General features: G+C 40.6%; 1 long non-coding RNA gene across 1 annotated transcript; it reads right to left on the bottom strand.

Moving 5' to 3' along the window:
* Nucleotides 1-615: 615 nt before the first annotated feature.
* Nucleotides 616-14,090, bottom strand: LOC123640930. The gene is made up of 3 exons (XR_006736163.1): nucleotides 14,048-14,090; nucleotides 10,495-10,523; nucleotides 616-644 (listed from the first exon to the last, which is right to left on the bottom strand). It is a non-coding gene; the product is annotated as an uncharacterized LOC123640930 (long non-coding RNA).
* Between the last annotated feature and the right edge of the window lie 4,855 nt (nucleotides 14,091-18,945).

The raw sequence follows: 18,945 nt of genomic DNA, 5'->3' as shown, positions 1-18,945 counted from the left end.
ATAAATACCACATCTGAAGGCAGAGGTCCTAAGGTGATTCTGAATCCCCTCCGCTCGCTCGGTCCCTCCTGCGTAACTCAGCGGCGTGAGTGCCGTTTCCCCACGAGACACTTATCGCCCACCCTTGTCTTTTCAGCAGAAACAGACAGCCTTGTAATTTCGGATGATATAAACTATCAAACATCAAATGTAGTAATTTTTGTAATAAATATTTTAATATTATGTGATAACACCAAAACACAATCAACAAAGCCAAGGTGTGTGTCCCTTCCTGATTTAGACTGAGATAAAATTCCACTCTTCCCTAAAATTTTTTCTGTTGTTTCTGATCAAACATAATTTTAACTGTATTGATTCTACTCATTTAAGACACTCTAATACTTTTTCTTGTTTAATGTTTTGAGCCCACCCTGGTAGATTTCAACCCAGAGAACAGTCTTTTTAAATGACACTGCTGTTGCTGCTTGCACAAAGCACTTGGTGACCAGTCCAGGCCTCTGCTATACTGAGAATCCACGCTGCCATTCACTGTTGATAGCCACACTTTTGCTTCCATTTGCTTGTGCTGCTGATTATAACTCAACATGTTTTCATTCGGTTTGTAGAGTGCCCCTTTTTAGCCTCTAGCTGCTGGATGACACCATCTGTGATTGCCAAGGAAATTAAATTAAATTAAGTTAAAATTCAATCAACAGAAGATTGTTGCCTCTATGACTTTACTAGGAACCTTGAGAGCATAAGCGTCTAAATGCCTCTCTCTTAATTCAGAAACAGGCCAGCTCTGCCGTTGCAACATTGGCCCATGGTTTAAGGCTCCCCCAGAGCCAGGGGCCAGTTGCTTGCCCTTTCCGTCCCTCCTCTCATGGCCTGCAGCAGCTAGGAGACAAATTGCTTTGCTTCTGTAGTCTTTGCTTGGCTTAGGGAAATCTTTGTTTCTTACAAGGAAGAAAAAGAAGAAAAAACCTTAAGGTTTATGCAAAAAAAGATTATTAATTTGCACAATATCTTATACACTACACCAAAATAAATTCTAGATGGATTAAAGGACTTTATTTTACAAATAAAAATAAACCATAAATATTGATTTTCTTTAAAAAAAAAGTAATACATTGATCTCAGGAATTGCTAAGCACTAAAAACACCAACAAAAGTATTGATAGAGTTGAACATAATAAATATGAAAACATCAAACCAAATAATGTAAACAGAATACAAATGAAAATGACAAACTACAGAGAAATGTCTGTAACATTTATAACAGGTAATGTATTAATACCTTAATACATATATACACATAAACACACATATACAAGTGTGTATATAAACTCATAGGGAAATAAGTAAAAACACCCATTTATGGCCAAAGGGTTAATAGCAATTAAACTAAAGAAATACAAATGACCAAAAATCCTTTCAAATTCACCCATTTTTTTAAAAAAACCAACACACTTACACACATACACACATTATAAAAACAAGAAGCTATTTTTTTTACGTAGCAAACTAAAAAAGATTCAAAAAAAATGATTGCTAATTTGATTATGGTGAAGTAAAGTGAGAACTCTCAGACATTGCTGGTGCATTGTAACATGCTAATATCATCCTAGAAGTTAACTTGGCAGTATATAGGGAATCTTAATAGATTTGGGGAGAGATTTATCCCAAAGAAATAACCACAGATATGCATAGGAATTTATGTGAAAAAAATGCTTATTGCAGCTTTATTTATAACATCAAAACAGAAATAACATAAAATGTCAATCTGGGCTACATAAATTATATTATGAGCACAAAATGAAATAAACACTTTCTAAAAATCTATATATGAAGAAATGTTTATCCTACAACTAAAAGCAGGATGAAAAATTATATATGTGTATATATTTATATTTATGTGTGTATTTTATGCAGATTTTATTTAAATATTTGTTTCAATATTATATGTCATATATATCATATATGCATAAATACATGTACAATCACAGAGAGCAACTGAGAAAGAAAAACTGACATATGAGCAGTATTTATTACTGAGTGGTGGGAAAATTTGTCATTTCAATAATCCTGATGTTTCTGTGTCTTTCAAAAAATGTCTAAAATAAGCCAGGATTACTTTATCATTTAAAAAGTAATAGATATTATTTTTAAAAAATGATAACTTACTTTTACTGTTCTCCCAAACGGCAGAGGTCCCTATCTCTCTTGCTGAATAGTGAGGTGTATTTCATTACCATTTCCCATAACCATGTTCTAATTATCTTCTTAACCAGTTCATAACAGGAAGTGCAAGACTCACAGTAAGGCAAAATACCAGTAAAAATTTCCCAGGGGAAAGAACTAAGTGGTAGAGCCAGGAAATGTGGTTTGCATTATCATGTGTGGCTTCACATTTTGCCTCCCTCTCCTCAGTTCTCCTCTGGGGCTTCCCTCCACCCCCCACCAACACTCTACCTAACCAGACATGCTCAAATTTGGAAAGGAGACATTGCCATCCTACAACCTGTTCATTCCTATTAACTTGAACCTTCACTCTCCCAAACCCCAGGTGCTCATAGAAACATTCAGACAGTATGTGTTTAAAAAGACCAAGAAGAACTAATTATTTTGAATTGTGGTACTCCCCCCAATACAGCACCATCATATGAGGTACCATTTGTTGGACCCTTAGGATGTGCCGTCACTCTGCTAAGAGCTTCACACATATTATCTTGTTTTTATTCTTAAACCAATCCTGCAAGATAGGCATAAATATCCCCATTTTATAGATAAAGTATGTGAGGCCCAAGGAAGATAAGTAATCTGACTAGTATTCCACAGTCAAAATCTAAATTGAAGTCAATGGCAGTGCCTACAGTCTAAACCACTGCACCACGTCAAGTAAGACGGGAAATCCTGCTTTTAAAACCAACCCGGAATCAAGCTCTATTATTGGATTTTGGTATTTAGAGGAGACTCATTTATTTTCATCTTTTCTCTTTTTCCAGTATGTTTTTACTTGTTATGATTTGTGGCTTTATTCTCCCAACTTCCCACCACCTATTAACCGAACCCTTACTATTAGAAACCCACTTACCAGATGCCCAGAAAAAATGTGTAAATTTTTTTCACGTGGTTCAGGTGGATGAATTGTTGTCATTCCTATTTTATGGAATGCCATACTCACTGACACTGAGTCTCAACACATTTCAGGGAACCTCCTTAGATAACATAGCTAACAAGTAACAGAGAAGCGCCTGGAACCCAGGCGTCCTGGCCCTGTTCTGGACAGTCAGTAGCATATGCAACGTTTAAAGTTTTCTCTCCAAATGATAGAAGTTGTTGTTCCACAGCTAGTGATTCTTAAAACATTTGTATGTAACTTGGCCTCTGTATGAATACAATTAGCATTTTTAGAAAGCTAATATTCTTTCTATGTTCTTTTTCCACGACTTACCCCTCTGTGACAATAGATAGCTCGTACCAGGTGCTACTGTGAGTTCTTTATGTAATTTGACTCAGTTAATCCTCTTAACAACTCTACAAGGCAAAGCACTATTATTATACACATTTCACAGATGAGGAGACTGAGGCTGGGGGATCTAATAACCTGCCAAAGTGGCAGACTTAGGATTCAAACCCAGGCAGCCTGATGCAGGAATCCATGCTCCGTCCCCCTACGCTGCACTCTCTAGACAAAAGCAGTGCCTGGAAGCTGCACCCTGCAACTGCCACAGCTATTATTTTAGTACTATTTACAACACTACTGCTTAAAGATGTGGAAAATTTGGAGCGAATCCAGGGATACATAATGAAAATTATTAATGTTTGAAAAATGAAACTTATGAGGAAAGGTTAAGAGAAGTAGAATTTTTTAGCCTTAAAAAGAGAAGTCTGAGGGGAAGTTAATAACTCTTTAAAAGAATGAAGGATTGTCATGGAGAGAATGGAAATCAGAGTTATTCCCACTCCAGAGAGCAGAATGTCAGAGAAACCCAGCTTCACTTGCAGCAGGAGGAATTTCAACCAGCTGTAAGGAAGAACTTCCATGAGTTAGCATTCTATCAATTGTGCATTGCAATGTAACCAACCCTCCTTGTTTTGCCAGTTCAAGCATTACTCCTATGAGGTCAAGAATTCCTTTTTGCATCCCAATGATTAATCAGGATAATATCAGTTTCAAATGCTTTGTTTCATTTCCTAATTCTTTGATAATCAGACACCCATACTAGGCTGATATGAAAATTAGCAAGTGAGAATGTATGATTTCCTGACCTGTCTGCTTAGAATGAGGTTAGCTGAAGCAAAGCCCCAGGGTAGATGTGGCACCGTGTTCTTGAGATCTCTATGGATAGAAGCAGATACCAATGTGTCTGGGCACTTCTGGTGGAGTCCAGAGCGAGGAGGTGAACTGCATCGACCTCTTGTGGTTCCTTCCTGCCTGATGAGTCTATAACCCCCTGCATTTGGTCATCCGTCCCAGTAAAGCTGCATAGTGAGAACCCATGGTTTCTTCACAACTGGGAATAACAAAGTACGGCAATGGTACAGGCAAGAATTGTTGATGGGTGAGGCCAATCAGGCTCCAGGCTGACTCGCAAAGATCTTACTATGTCTCTAGTTCAGATTTCCTCAGTGTGGTCCTTGAACCACTTTATAGTAGAATATTTTGAGGATCATACTTATTAAAATTACTCAGAATCTTTAAAGAGGGCCCCAAGAAACTGTATTTTAAGCACTCTACCCACATGTTTTTTTTTAATGTACGCTAAGCTTTAAGAACCAGTGAGACTCCTGTCTAACACCTTCATTCCACAACTGAGGAAAGACAGACCTAGAGAAATCAATATTTGCTACTAGTTACTAGAAGAATCAGGAATGGAATCAGACATCCAGAATTCCCACACTATAAATTTCTCATCTACGTGGAAGCATTTTGAATAGATATTTAGAAAACGCCCTGTGGAATATACTCTTGGCATCAAAGTGATGATCAAACTAGTTTGTCTCTCTGGATAATTCCATCCTTTGCTATGGAGAAAAATACCAATGGCCCACATGTCTGACAAGTTACTTGGCACCACAAATAACTGAATCTCACAAGCAATGAAGAAATACATTAGCTCATCCTGTGGGAAGTCCAGAGGTGAGGTAGGCTTGTGGATCAGTTGATCCAATGGTTCAACCCTGCCATTTGAGACCCTGTTTTATTATCTCTCCACTTTGCCAACCAGATCATTAGATTAACCTGTCACTTCTCTCTCTTAGAGGCAGAACTTCTTTCCAAGAAGGCCCCAGGAAGATTTTTCTTGCTTTCATTAGCTCAGATAAGTGGAAGCTTATCCATTCCTCTACCAACTGATGGCAACAAGACTAAGAACACTATAATTGGCTGTAATAATCAGCCAGTGTGGACTGGAGGTGGGAAGTCAACCACAGCGTCCTCTACAGCCTGACCGGGAAAATGGCTAGAGAAGCTCCCACACCTTCCCCTGCCAGGGCCAGTCCGCAAAGGGAAGCCACTCAGGGGACTTGCCTCCACCAGGAACGTTCCCCACCCCCAGTGTGCCCAGGACTATTTTCCATGTTCAGGGTGTGCTAACCACCTGGGGCAAGGCCTTCCTGTCCCATACCCCCAACCCACATTCACCACCATTGACTCAATGCTTTCAAGAGAGAAAGGCTTGTCTCCTTCTCTGTGCATAACAGAGTCCCATGTGCATGCAAAATATACTTTTATGTGCAAAGAGAAAAATGTCATTTGTTTTAATATTTGAACTAATCTTTTTTCCAAGCCCATAGCATCTCAGGCAACAGAGTTAAGAGTGGTTAATTTCAGTCCAATCTAGTGAACTCAGAAGGGCCATTATAGTGTAAACAGTTGCTTTAGGTAATCTAGTCATTGCATTTGGTTTAAAGACTCAATATTTCAGATTTCCTCCCGCTGTTCTTCAAAATGCCATTTGACTACCTGTTAAGACCTAACTAGAGAGAGGAGACAGAAGCTTTAGGTCCACACAGCCTCCTCCACTGCCCACTCTGGGTGTTCCTCAATGAGAGCACGCTGACTCCTCCACTGTACCTCTGACCCACTCATCCTCCCTCAGTTTCCCTGGAGCTTGGACCAGTGGGCTTTCTCCCTACCCACCCTCTTGGGACAAAACCTCCCCACATCCTGCCCTCCTCCTCCCCCAGGTAATATTAAAATTACATACTCCTGCCCCAACCATATGGTGGGTGGTGGAGTGTATGGATGAAGAAGTCTTTCCTTAGAGGGACCTGCTTCAAAAGTATTATACCTAGTACACATGATAATGTGCAAATTACTCAGTGTTTCCTTCAAAGCCACCGGGGTAAACCTGTTCCACTAACACGGGGATATAGGGAGAAGACAGCAGTAGGGCCAAATATAGCTAACTATAAAAACACAAAACAAAACCCATCATCCCTGTGAAATATCAAAGCTGGAAAGATTTTTCTGTCCCTTCAGAGACTGAGGTTTAAGTGCAAAAGGGTAACGTATCCATGAAATAAAGAAAAGAGACAGGTTTCCAGTAATCCCGACGATGTCTAGACAGGCGACATCTAAAAGCCATATTGTCCAGAACCACTTTTGCCATCAATCTGCATGGGGATGGGGCACAGAAGTATCAGTGACGCCAGTGGCATTGACATATAAGCAACAGAAAAGGCACGAGGCAGTCCAGAGCCCCAGCTGGAGAGATCGTCCGCACCGTAGACAGAGGACTTCAGTGTCATTATAGTCCCCCACCTTTTTTTTAGTTAATTCCTTTCTCTGAAAATTGATAAATTAAAATCAAACATAAGGAGCTTGATGAAATGTCATTCAGTTGTGTTGAATAGTAATCCATATTTGAGAGTTAACTTTTGGCCTTCAAAAGGACAATATTAGAGGTTTTCTTTTCCCTAATATAATTACACGTTTATATTTGAACCTAAACTCACATACTGTGCTTCTACAAAGCATAGGCATGTACGTTACTAGAAGGAAAACTATGTCTTTTAAAAACCATGCTGTTTGTGAAGGAAAGAACCAACGACCTTTTTATAACTCAGGTTGAAAAAAATTAAAAATTTAATTTGTGTTTTGAAACAAATGTTGTAAATACTTATATACTGGGCCAGCTTAAATGCTAGAAGTCGATGCTAATTTGCCAGCCAGTGCTAATCAAAAAATGCATTAAAATGGAAGGAAAAGATTAAAAAGAGAGAAGGTAGAGGGAGGAGTAACTAGACTATGTCAACACTGCCATCATATGCAAATAGAAGAATATGTGTAATGAGATTTTATTTATTAGTAAGGAGGAAGATCCGGGATTTCCTCTATTTTTCTCTTTCTGATTTAAAATAGGAGACTTCATGAGTAAAAGATTATTTCGGAAGCCCAACTTGGAGAAAGAGATCTTCAGCTAAGGTTACAAGTAACAAGAGGTTCATAGGAGGAAATTCAGTCCCCCAAGGTAGCACAGAGGAGGTGACGTCGACGCTGGAATTTGAAGAATATAAGATTTTTCCAGACAGAGAAGGCAGAGGGGAATGGAGAGACAGGCATTCCAAGAGGAGGGAACAGAGGCATGGGCTGCTGCTTAGCATGTTCAGGTCATCATAGCATGTCACTAATATAAAGAAGGGGATGTTGGAGCCTTAAAAATAGGAGTAGGCCCCCAAATGTCCAGTACTGCAGAGAGGCTGACATAAGCCAAGGACAGACCATTCCCCACAGCGACCTCAGTGAGAATGCTATCAGTGGCCAAGGCCAGCTTGCAGTGGGTTTAGCAAACAGGATGTTGCATAAAAAGACTGAGCTATGATAGGGAAAAGAGAGATTGTCTAAACACTTGAGAGCATGGCAGAACAAAGGAAGATTTTGTTCTGGTTTTGCTAGATTGGGAGAACTCGAGCACATCTGAGGCTAAGGGAAGGAACCACAAGAGAGAAAGAAGCTGAAAACACAATAGAAAAGGGAGATGGTTGATAGAGCAAGGTTCCAGGTGAGACAGGAGGAATAGATCGGTCAGGACAATTCCCCCTTTGGGTCCAGAGAGTGATGCGCTGTAAATAAGTTTGTAGACAGGAGGAGACAAGAAATTCAGGAGTTCTTAATTGATACATAATCTCCAACTTCTCGTAAGTAGAAACCAAAGCTCTTTATATATAAACACCATTATGTTCCATACCTGATTTAAGGTAGCTAAGTGGGGAGGTCCATCCATGGAGAGGGATTAGGACCGGCATTGGAGAGGGGACAGAGCTGTTAAGGGACATGGAAGCACTGACCAGAAAAAGAAGATAAGTGGTAGGGGAATCTCGAGGCCCAAAGGATAATAGAAGCTATAAATTTGTACTGACACAAATATACCATTTGTGACTTTCACCAACAGTATTCAACAGACTGTGCAGCTAGAACTATGTAGGAGACACACGTGAAAAACATAAGCAGGAGAGAGAAGCAAGGGTGTTGATGAGAGAGGAGTTACAATGCACAGCAGCAATTTCAGACTGGTGCAGAAAGAAGTCAGAAGAAGACTGACCAAGTGAGAAGCACGAGGAGCAGGCACTGTGGGAGTGACCGAGAGCAGGAAGCACAGGAGGGGCCGTCGCAGAGAGAGGCTGTCCAGCTGGAGACCCCAGGTATGGAACAGTCTCGTGGTGGCAACGTGCTGCTGTCAGTGAGAACTGTCAATGTTGATTCAAGACGAAGGCCATTGGCATTGAGGAAACGAAGAAACTGGAAACAGGGTGCTAAATGCATTTTCCATGTGATGTAAGAATTCACTCAGGTGATGGCAGAAGTTGGAGAAGACACAAGTCCCCATGCCAGTCACATGGGGCAGATTGGAGGGGAAGGAGGTAACGGCAACAGGGCACGGAGAGGAATATACTCATAGCAAGCTTGGTGTGAGCTTAGAAATGGGGGATGTTTGGGGGATGAAGAGAAATGGTATCAAAGAAGCTGGGGTAAAGTGAGAGATGCCACGGAGGTGGGGACACACACATCCATTTGGAGGGGTACAGGTAAGTGATGTCTCCAAATGAGACTAAAGATAGGTCATGCTATCTTTAGGGCCAGAAGAGGGAAGGAGTGCTGTGAGAAGGGGCCGAGGTACCAGAGACACCAAGGGAAAAATGGAGACCAAGATCTGGGGCACAGATAGGAGCTAAGGGAGAGGATACCCCAGAGAAATACGGAGGGAGGATTGGTAATAACGAGGCAGCCTATCTATGGTGTCCAAGATCTTGGACTCAATTGAATTAACTGGACTCAAGTTTTCTGTTTTCTAGGTAATGCTGTTAAAGGTCCAGAAAAGGCGAGAGGGGTGTGGGGCCCGGTCCTGCCTCTGGGCCCCTCTCTAGCCCTGTGCAGAAATGGCCCACGGGCCCCTGGGAATATCTAGCCCAGTGGCCTGGGCATCTCAACTGCTCTGTCCAATTTTATTAAGGTTAGCTGTTACTAGCAAATATCATGCAACTTCTTTTTCTTATTTAACTCTGGCATGTTGGTAAATTTTCTCCTGAGTCATAGTTTATCATTCCTGGCTTTCCTGACTCTGTAAAACTGTGATTGGTTTTACTGACCGATTTAGTTAGGTTACAACCTGGCTAGTAGTTCTTCTGTTTTGTAATCAGGGAAGGAAATAAATTTTAGATGCCAATTTTCTCTTTTCCACTGTCTGCTTATGGTCTAATGACCCAGATAAGTTGGGGCACTAATATTCACATCTTATGTGTGATGGCATCTAGTTTTTTTGATTCACAATTAAATAGAGTTATTAGAACTGGCACTGAAAATATTTATCATCTTAATTTCCTTGCCTATACCGATGTAAGTTTTAACTGCTTTCTCCACCTGTGAACTAAATGTTTTCTATGGGTTTTCTTTCATTGCTTTTGGTTAACCATCTCAATTACAATAAGACCAGATATTTATAGACTTCCTTGTTCTCTTTATTAATTTTATCTTTAATCCTTTAAACCTATCTGTCACAACTGTCACAGTAACCCAGAGAATATATAATCCCACCCACCCTGTAAAATGCCTAGATGAAAATTTCTACCGTTATTATATTTATTCACATCTAGTTTTCTTAGCATATCATCTGCCACATACACATTTGAAAAAATTAGTCAAAAGAAAGGTTTGTCTTTCACATTTTCCACTTATCCAGTTTTAATGGGTTTTTCTGTCTGTCTGTTTGAAACTATAACTATTGCTGCCAACAGAGGCAGGTCTCATACTCACTGAGGTAGATGAAGTTAAATTAAAAGGCAGCCAGCAAGCTACTCCTGGGCAGAAGGAGGCGAGCAGGACCCAGGAAGCCCCTGTCTACTCCCTAGCTCTGCTCACTCTCTGTTTACTTCCAGCACTAACACTGGGAAAGGTCTGGGGAAGCCAGGAGAAATCAGTCACCCTACCGCAAGGGCCCGTCTCCACCGTTCTCAATCTCTGCCTCCTCCTGTCTTTCTCTGTCTGAACAAGAAGTTACTGGGCATGCTTACCTTGCACCAAATGTCTCAGACTCCCAAATCTGAAATTTTGAAGGGAAAAGAAATCTTAAACATATATTATACATCTTATTATAGTTTCTTAGGAATCACTACTCTCTGTATTCTTCCTAAGGTAGAATCAGCTCCCTTTAAAGCAGGATTTCTCAATCTGAACACTACTGACATTCAGGGAGGAATAATTTCTGCTGTGGGGGCCTGTCCTGCTCCTTGTAGGATGACTAGCAACACCATGGGCCTCAACCCAGTATCCTCTACTGGGAGGTACCGATAGCACCCCCTCCCCAGTTGTGGTAAAATGTCTTCAAACACTGCCAGATATCCTCTCAGAGGCAAAAATTGCCCCCAGGTGAGAATCACAGATTTAAAAGACCATCCTCCCCACTCCACACCCACACCCAGAATAACTGCTAGGGAAGAAAAAAGAAAGAAGGAAAGGAAAGAAGGAAGGAAGGAGACATGGAAGGAGAAAAGGGAGCAAGTAGGGAAGGAAGGGGAAACAGAAAGGGAAAGGAAAAAGAAGAAGAGAGGTGGAAAGAAAATATGAGAATAGAAAACAAAAGGAAAGAGGAAATGGTTAAGAAGAAATTTAGATCTTGATTCCAAATGTGGAATACATTTATCCACGTTCCTCCAGATCTAATCCTAATTTCAAAGATGAGAATTTTATAGCAAAATCTTTACATCCTGCCTCCTCCAAGAAAATACTTGAGTTGACCAATTTACATATATAACGGCTTCTGAGAGAGAAAATATCAATCAGATTCTGATAGGTTCATAGATCAGAAGTCAACCCATCCCATTGGAAAATACTCAGTCTGAGGAGCTGACAAGCAATTGTTGGGAGAAGACTGGGAGTACAAAGGGCTTTGCTCATCTGAATCAATGTTTATTATAAAGGACAGAAATTTATTTTCTCATCGTCCTGGAGGGTGGGAAGTCAAAGGTCAAGGCACTGGCATCTGGTGAGGACCTTGTTGCTGCTTCCTCACATGGCAGAAGAGCAGAAGAGAGTGAACCCACTCCTGCAAGCCCGTTTTACAGTGGTATTCGTCCATTTGTGAGAGGCTTCATGACCCAACCACATCACATTAGGCCCCACCTCCCTACACTATTGCATGGGGGATTAAGTTTCCAACACATGAATTTGGGGGAATATATTCAGAATATTACTCCTGGTACAATGTTGAAATATTATTCTCTACTGGACCTATCTCTGAAGATAATTAAATTTTTTAAAAAACCTGTATTCAGGCAGGCATGGTGAATCACAACTGTAATCACAGCACATTGGGAGGCCAAGGCTGGAGGACTGCTTGAGGCCAGGAATTTGAGACCAGCTTGGGCAACACAGCAAGATCCCATCTCTAAAAAAAAAATTTTTTTTAATTAGCCTGGCATGGTAGTGAGCACCTGTAGTCCTAGCTGCTCAGAAGGCTAAGCAGGGAGGATTACTTTTGAGACAACAAGACTGTCTCAAAAACAAAAACAAAAAAACCTGCGATCAAACCTTCTAAGGGCAAAATGTCTAAGTGATGATGCAATAGACCTCTGACATTTGTGGCTTCCAATGATTTTGTTAACCCCATTTTGGGAGTTTTCTGTGTAATTAATTATGCTTTTCTCAAGAAGAATCTCAAAACTTCCTTTTCAAGCATGCCTTACATGTGACTAGTAAGCAGACTCAACCTGTGAGACTTAGAAGAACAAAATAAATTCTATGGGGCCACAAGCCTTTTCTGGCAAGCATGGTCATGAAGGTGTTGAGTTCATCTGCAGCAGCTGTAGCAGAAGTTCCAGTGTTCAGGTGGTGTTTTCATGAGTTTTGAGTGACAGGCAGCAGCAACTATGGACTTTCTACAGGGACAGTTTCATGGCATGATTGAACATTCTTCCTGGGTGCTTGCTGCCATTGTGCGGCATCCATGGTTGGTTCTCTCTCTGTCCCTAAAAATCTGTAAGATGCCTAGTACCTTATAATAAATCTCTTTCTCCTTAATCTAGGTTGAGTGGGCTCTGTGGACTGGAATTGAACACTGGCCGATAGAAAGAGGTGAAGAAAGCCTATTTACCAGCAAAGGAAGCTGCTCTAGCAGGCTGAGCTACACAGCAGACACAGAGAGAAAGGAAATGTGTTGGTGATGGCCAACAATACAAACGGTTTGTGAGCGGAAACAGAGAAAAGCATTTTCAATGGAATGGAATAGAGTTTGCCATATAATGAGCCCTTACAGAATCTCACCCTACCCTCCTTTCTTCCCCAAGCATGTATTTTGCTGTTTTCATGTTTACTGTCTATTTATGGATCTGTCCCGCCACTAGATTCTGAGTTTTTGTTGTTGTTGTTGTTGTTTTTGTTGTTGTTGTTGTTGTTGTTGTTGTTTGAGACAGAGTCTCACTCTGTTTCCTGGACTACAGTGCTGTGGCATCAGCCTAGCTCACAGCAACCTCAAACTCCTGGGCTCAAGCGATCCTTCTGCCTCAGCCTCCCGAGTAGCTGGGACTACACATGTGCACAACCATGCCCAGCTATTTTTTTCTATATATATTTTCATCTGTCTGGCTAATTTCTTTCTATTTTAGTAGAGACAGGGTTTCACTTTTACTCAGGCTGCTCTTGAACTTCTGAGCTCAAGCAATCCTCCCCCCTCGGCCTCCCAGAGTTGAGCTCTTTTAGAATAGAAAATGTTTTTTTTTTTTGTCACCCATGTCAGTGTCTGAACACAGGGCTTTGGACTTAGTAGGTGCTGTGGCTGTCCTTACTGGGTGTGGTATGGCTTTCATTGCAAGAGGTTCCCAGCTCCTCCTGAGGAATGGTGAAAGTTTCCTTTTACAGAGAATGGAGTAGGAAAAAAAAAGCTCCTCTTGATTCTTTTTACTGGAGGATATGGCCTCAAAAATCTCTGTGTACGGGCTCCTCCCCCCAAGCCAGGAGTCTTATTGACAGCTAGCACTGGCCCTGGTGGTTCTCCAATTTGTATTTATATCTATACACGCCTCTTCCATCAAAATATGCCATATGCAACTAAAAGATATTGAATCAAATATTAATGCCCGAGATGCCCACGCATTTTTGTAATGCCTTCAACCTTCTTTACAAAGGATTTTAATGCACTCTCGTAATTTTGCTTCAGCACAGTGCAATCAGCAAGTATCAATTTCTCTCTGGGACCACAAAGACTTGTTAACTGCAGTTCTGCTACTCACACCCTAGTGGGGGAGACAGCTGCTGTGTCAGACTCTTAGAAATTATCTCATCTCTGAAGACCCTAGCATAAGGAAACCATAGAGCATGAGAAATAAGTCCATTTGCCAGGCTCCTGCTGGACTGTCTTTAAGAAGGAGTTTCAATGCATTCTGTCTTACGTGGCCAGCCCTCTTTCCCTACCCATTAGATTCCTACCCATTCTGTGAGGCTAAACTTAAATACCACTCCATGAAGCCTTTATTATCCCAATTAGAAATGCTTCCAGTGTGCTTTATTTCCCCTTCACTTGTCAAAAACTGCCTGTCTGGTAATTCTTTCTTTATATCTTATATAACCTACCAGATAAGCAGCTTGAGGGTAAGGACCAGTCACTTTCATCCTGGCATCCCAGGACACTGCAAGTCATGAAATACCTGTTGCCTGGATAAATGAAGGAAATCGTCATTTCTACGACCAAGATTAGGATGGAGGGGTCCTGACAGTTCAGGGAAAATAGAGCTGAAATCAGTTCTTGTAGTCTAGCTTGGAAATGATCTACCTTTTAAAAACATATTTTTCCTGGAGAAAAGAAAAATCTAATTTACCAGACAATTTGTGTATGAATTAGGCATTGACAAAAGCATTCTGAGTTAGAATCAGCTCACTATAGCTTTAAATTCTGGACCCTGAAAAAAAAAAAGGAGGTCTTTTCTGCTTTTTTCCAGTGAGAAAATAATCAGGCTCCTTGTCCTTCATAAGCACTTCTTATATCCAGGCAGAGGGAAAACCTAGGACGTAGCTGGGTGGACCTGTTTGCCTCTTCCTCTCACATGAAGCCACTCTTCATCGCCTTTTAACTTTTTCCTTGAAGAATCATAATTAACTTTCAGCAAGATGAGTCACCAATATTTAGCAAGTAGTATTATGGCATTGTCAAATTTTGACTCTGCACACCCTGAAATGTTTGTCAAGAGTGAACATTTAATGAATATGTAGGTACTCCCTAAGTGATGCTCCAGTAGACATTGCTCATTTTTGCTCAACATAGAAAATTAGTATGGCATTCCCTCAAGGTCATTAGCAATGATTTCCATGTCAATTTAAGGTTGGGGGTTTTAGTTCCGGATCTATAAAAACTTAGTATTTTCTCCTGGATCTTCTATCTCTACAATTCCAGCAGATTCTCCCCGGGAGGAAAGTGTTGCCTTAGATCAACTTTTCCCAAAGTGTTTAGAAATTCTAACAGTTAACATGTAGAAAATGAATCAGATGAGTTTGAAAAATACAGTACTGAGTTTAACAAATTAAGCAGTTTAATTTACCTGGGGACTTCACAGAGCCTTTAAGACCATAGTTTCACTATGACTCTCACAAGAATTTCTCAAGGGACTTGAGAATACACATTGTGTTCTGAACACACGTTTTTGGAAATGCTGTCTAATAATATGACTGCCCTGGTCTTTCCTACTAAACTACCAAACACTAGTGATGGAGAAAAAAAGGCTGAATGATGCCAACATCATTTTAGTGCTTTTTCTATTAATAATATCATAAAATGTAATGATTCTCTCAGTACAAACATTTGCAGAGCACTCTTCAATACCTTAAAAAGAATCAAACTCCTAGGCACTACAAATATTTTTTGACTCCTATAAACTTTTGTCCGTCAAGCTTAAGCCAACTTTCTCCCTAAATCTATTGTTAGAATAAATAACTATAATTATAGCTATCCTCCAGGGATTCTTTTAATATGTTCTAAGGACTATGTTAAATCTAGTTCTGGGTTTAATCCTCAAACCCTATGAGGTGGGAACTAAGGAAATTGAGACTTAACTCACCCAAGCAAATGGCAAAGCCAAGATTCCAGGCCAGGATCCATGCCATGGTCACTGTGGGGCAAGTCCTCACCGGCCTCAGTGACTCTCCAGATACATGTCCTGATTTCACGGGCTCCCATATCTGGCTGTCCATGTAAACACATTACCTCCAGGAGGCTGGCTTTCAGTTCCTTCTCTGAAAATTTCCTTGTAGCTAATTCAAGGGGTAGGTGCTAATTGACTAATTAATTCTCTACTTCCCTCCAAGTCGCTGTCTTTTGCTGTGCTCACAGAGTCCTAATGCATTGGAATAAAAGAGAGGCTCCTTTCATGCTCTTTCAACAACAGGCAATACGGAGTGTAGTCACCAAGTTTTAACTTCCAATCTCCTGCTTTCTCTCTTATAAATTGCAGAGTCAAAGCACTACTTTCTGGAGGTCAGATTCTCTGTGGCACTTTCCCCATTTGGGTTTCTCTCTCCCTCCATCCCTACAGGTAAGCCTAAGTATCTATTAGAGGGTTCATGTTCAATAGTTGTCCAAGTTGCTGTGGCTTCAGCATTTTATCACCTGCTTTTGCTAGCATTCTGTTTATCTCTTTTCCTGAGCATTTTAAAGAATATCTGAACAAAGAGAACAAAGTTTCTTGTTTTTCAACAGACACCTGGGCATTTCCTCCCACTGCTTTGTTTGCAGATCGTTTTTTAAATCAACAAGGTCATGAGACAGTGTGTCATCATCCTACTTTGCATGTGAGGAAGTGAGGCACAAAGGGACCCACGAGAATCATGGTGATCATGACTTTACAGGCTACTCAAGCAGGGAAGGGGGAAACAAACACCCATAGCGATGACAGATCTGCCTCTTCCGTGTCCTCATGTTAGATTCTCTTTTTCAACTCATAAGTGGATTTTTGCAACTCCCCGAGCCCAATTACAAGATTACAGTCAGGATTTAGATATAAACTCTTTGAAATGTTCTGCAGAAACAAAGTGAATTTAACTTGGTGTTGAATAAGAGCTTTAATACATGAGTTAAAGCACAGACTTTAAAGAGCGAGTTAGTTTACATGTCATTGGGTTTAAACCACTTCCTTGACCTCTGCTCATTCCTGTCCCCTAATGCCAGCATCTCAGTTCCACTAAGAACCCCTTGCTCCACGGTGACTCTACGTGCGTGTGTGCGCACACACGTACACACTCCATCCTAAGTCTCTTTAATAAGTTACTCCTTCCAAGGAGTAATTGGTAATTACACCAAATTACCAAAATATTTGATGGTAACAGTAGAAATTGTTCTCTCCTAGATATATTTGCCTTTTAAGAAGGGCTTTTTGAGGAACAAAATTAGGCAAGACTCAAATAAATTCATTAGAAAATAACAGAGGATGAAGTGAGGTCACCCCTCAGTTTACTTTATGAAGACAGCCACCTTCTTTGCCTATTTATAGGATCTGTTGCAGTTTCTGAGCAGCTTCCTCCAAAAGAGGAGACTCTGCCTGTGAGCAGTGTGGTCTTTCATGGACCATCATGGATGGACTGTCACTACGGGTACACTGAAGATGTCCAGGCATTGTGGCCCTCTAAGAGCTAGAGAGAAATGACATCGGGCTTCAACTGGGAGCTCACGTTTCTATCTGCTCAATACTCTCGGGGTAAAATATGTCAAGAGCTGAGTGCATGTAAGGCAGTGGTGAGACAAACACCTCTGAAGGATAAGACCAAATGTGGACGTTGTTGGCTCTTCAGATAGGCAGCACAGTCAAGTAAAAACCACATGCACGTAACCCAACCCCATCATGTACCAGCTTGGTGACCTTGAGCAAATTATTTAACCTTTCTGAGCCTCAAATTCCTCACCTATGTAACCACAGTTAATATGTACCTTATTAAAAGAGTTTTAAGAATAAAATTTAATAACATATGAAAACTCCGATCACATTGACTGACATGTAAGAGATATTCAATAAACATTCCTTTCCTTCCTGCCCCTCAGCCTCTTGATTATTACCTCTCAGTAACTAGGTAATAATAGTATTTTGTCTCAAAGGGGCGTTTGAGAAAATATCACTGGAATACGTACAATATAGTAAGTATTCAACAATGATAAAAATAATAATAATGCCAGTAGCTACCATAACCACCACTATTATTATTTTTTTCATTAAAATGTCTTTAAGGCACAGCAACCTGATGGCCTGATCCAGTTGTCTGTGCCACATGTGAGCCCTCACACGCCTTCACACCTGGTAGAGGGAACAGGCAGTAGGTGAGGGTGCACGTTTATCTCAACATCACTAAGACTTTCTGTTCTACCCCTAGTGTGCTTCTAATCAGGTAATCTGGAAAATCAGGAAAAGGGATTTTTAAGTCTGACATCTGAACACAAAAGCCTAGAGTATTTTCTTTGCTTGGCTTCTAGAAATCATTAAAAATGAAAATGCTCAATTTAGACGAGGAGGTCGTGGTCCATTTCACCTGCCCACATGTCCTTAGGATAGTTTGGCCTTCTGGGGCTTGCACAACCAAAGGCCCTGGGGTCACATGGTTTCTCTTAGGTCCCAAGTCACTGCACTTGGTTTGATTATTCTGCTGCAGAAAAATGAGTTAATCTAGTCTCTGCCTCATTCTGTACATATATGTAATAATAGATAAAAATTCATTTACACTGTGAATTTTTAAATTAACGCCATCTTTTGTTGGTATTTCATTTGATGTTAGCACAGTAAATGCATTTGTGTAGCCTAGTAGTACTTTATTTTATTTATTTATTTTTTTTTTTACAGATTTAGGTTATGCTGTCACAAAAGAGTAAAACAGTATCTTGAAGTTATCCTCCCTTTAAAAAATACATCATCTTCACCATGGATTCTATCATCATTAGACAATTCTTGTCCATGCTAATGTCATCATGCATCTCTCTATACCTTCTCCCTGAGACAGAACTACATGCAGGACTCCTCTTTTGGAGCCGAGATGAAAATGTAGCATTATTTTATCCAAGATTTTAAATGCCTGAAGATATTGATCCAGCCTGCTAGCCTGCTCAGAAGGATGCTCCACTTGCTGCATTGTGCTTAGAGACAATCTAATAAAAGCTTGCTGAATAATAAACAATGGGAGCCCACCAATTCTAAAAATTTAGATTGACAGGAATAATCCCTTCCCTGGAAAAGACAGACCAGCAGGCGCTTCCCATAAACCCATTACTGCCCACTCACCCATAAGCCAATAGAAGACGTTGGATTATTGGAACTCTTAGCTTTAAGAGAAATTGCTCTCCTAAATTTGACTTCCCACACTAAATATAAAATATGGACCATCTGTAATGAAGGGATTGCAGCCCAAACAGCCATCATCTCCTGAGGCAGAGGTTAGAAGGTTGATGCACATTGGTTCCAAAGGGATGGGGACTGGGATGACCTTTTACCTTGAAAATGGTC

Source organism: Lemur catta, chromosome 1, assembly GCF_020740605.2.
Source record: "Lemur catta isolate mLemCat1 chromosome 1, mLemCat1.pri, whole genome shotgun sequence".
In the NCBI taxonomy this organism is placed as follows: domain Eukaryota; kingdom Metazoa; phylum Chordata; class Mammalia; order Primates; family Lemuridae; genus Lemur; species Lemur catta.
Note: the sequence above shows the minus strand (reverse complement) of the source record. Positions and strands in the feature narration are given on the sequence as shown.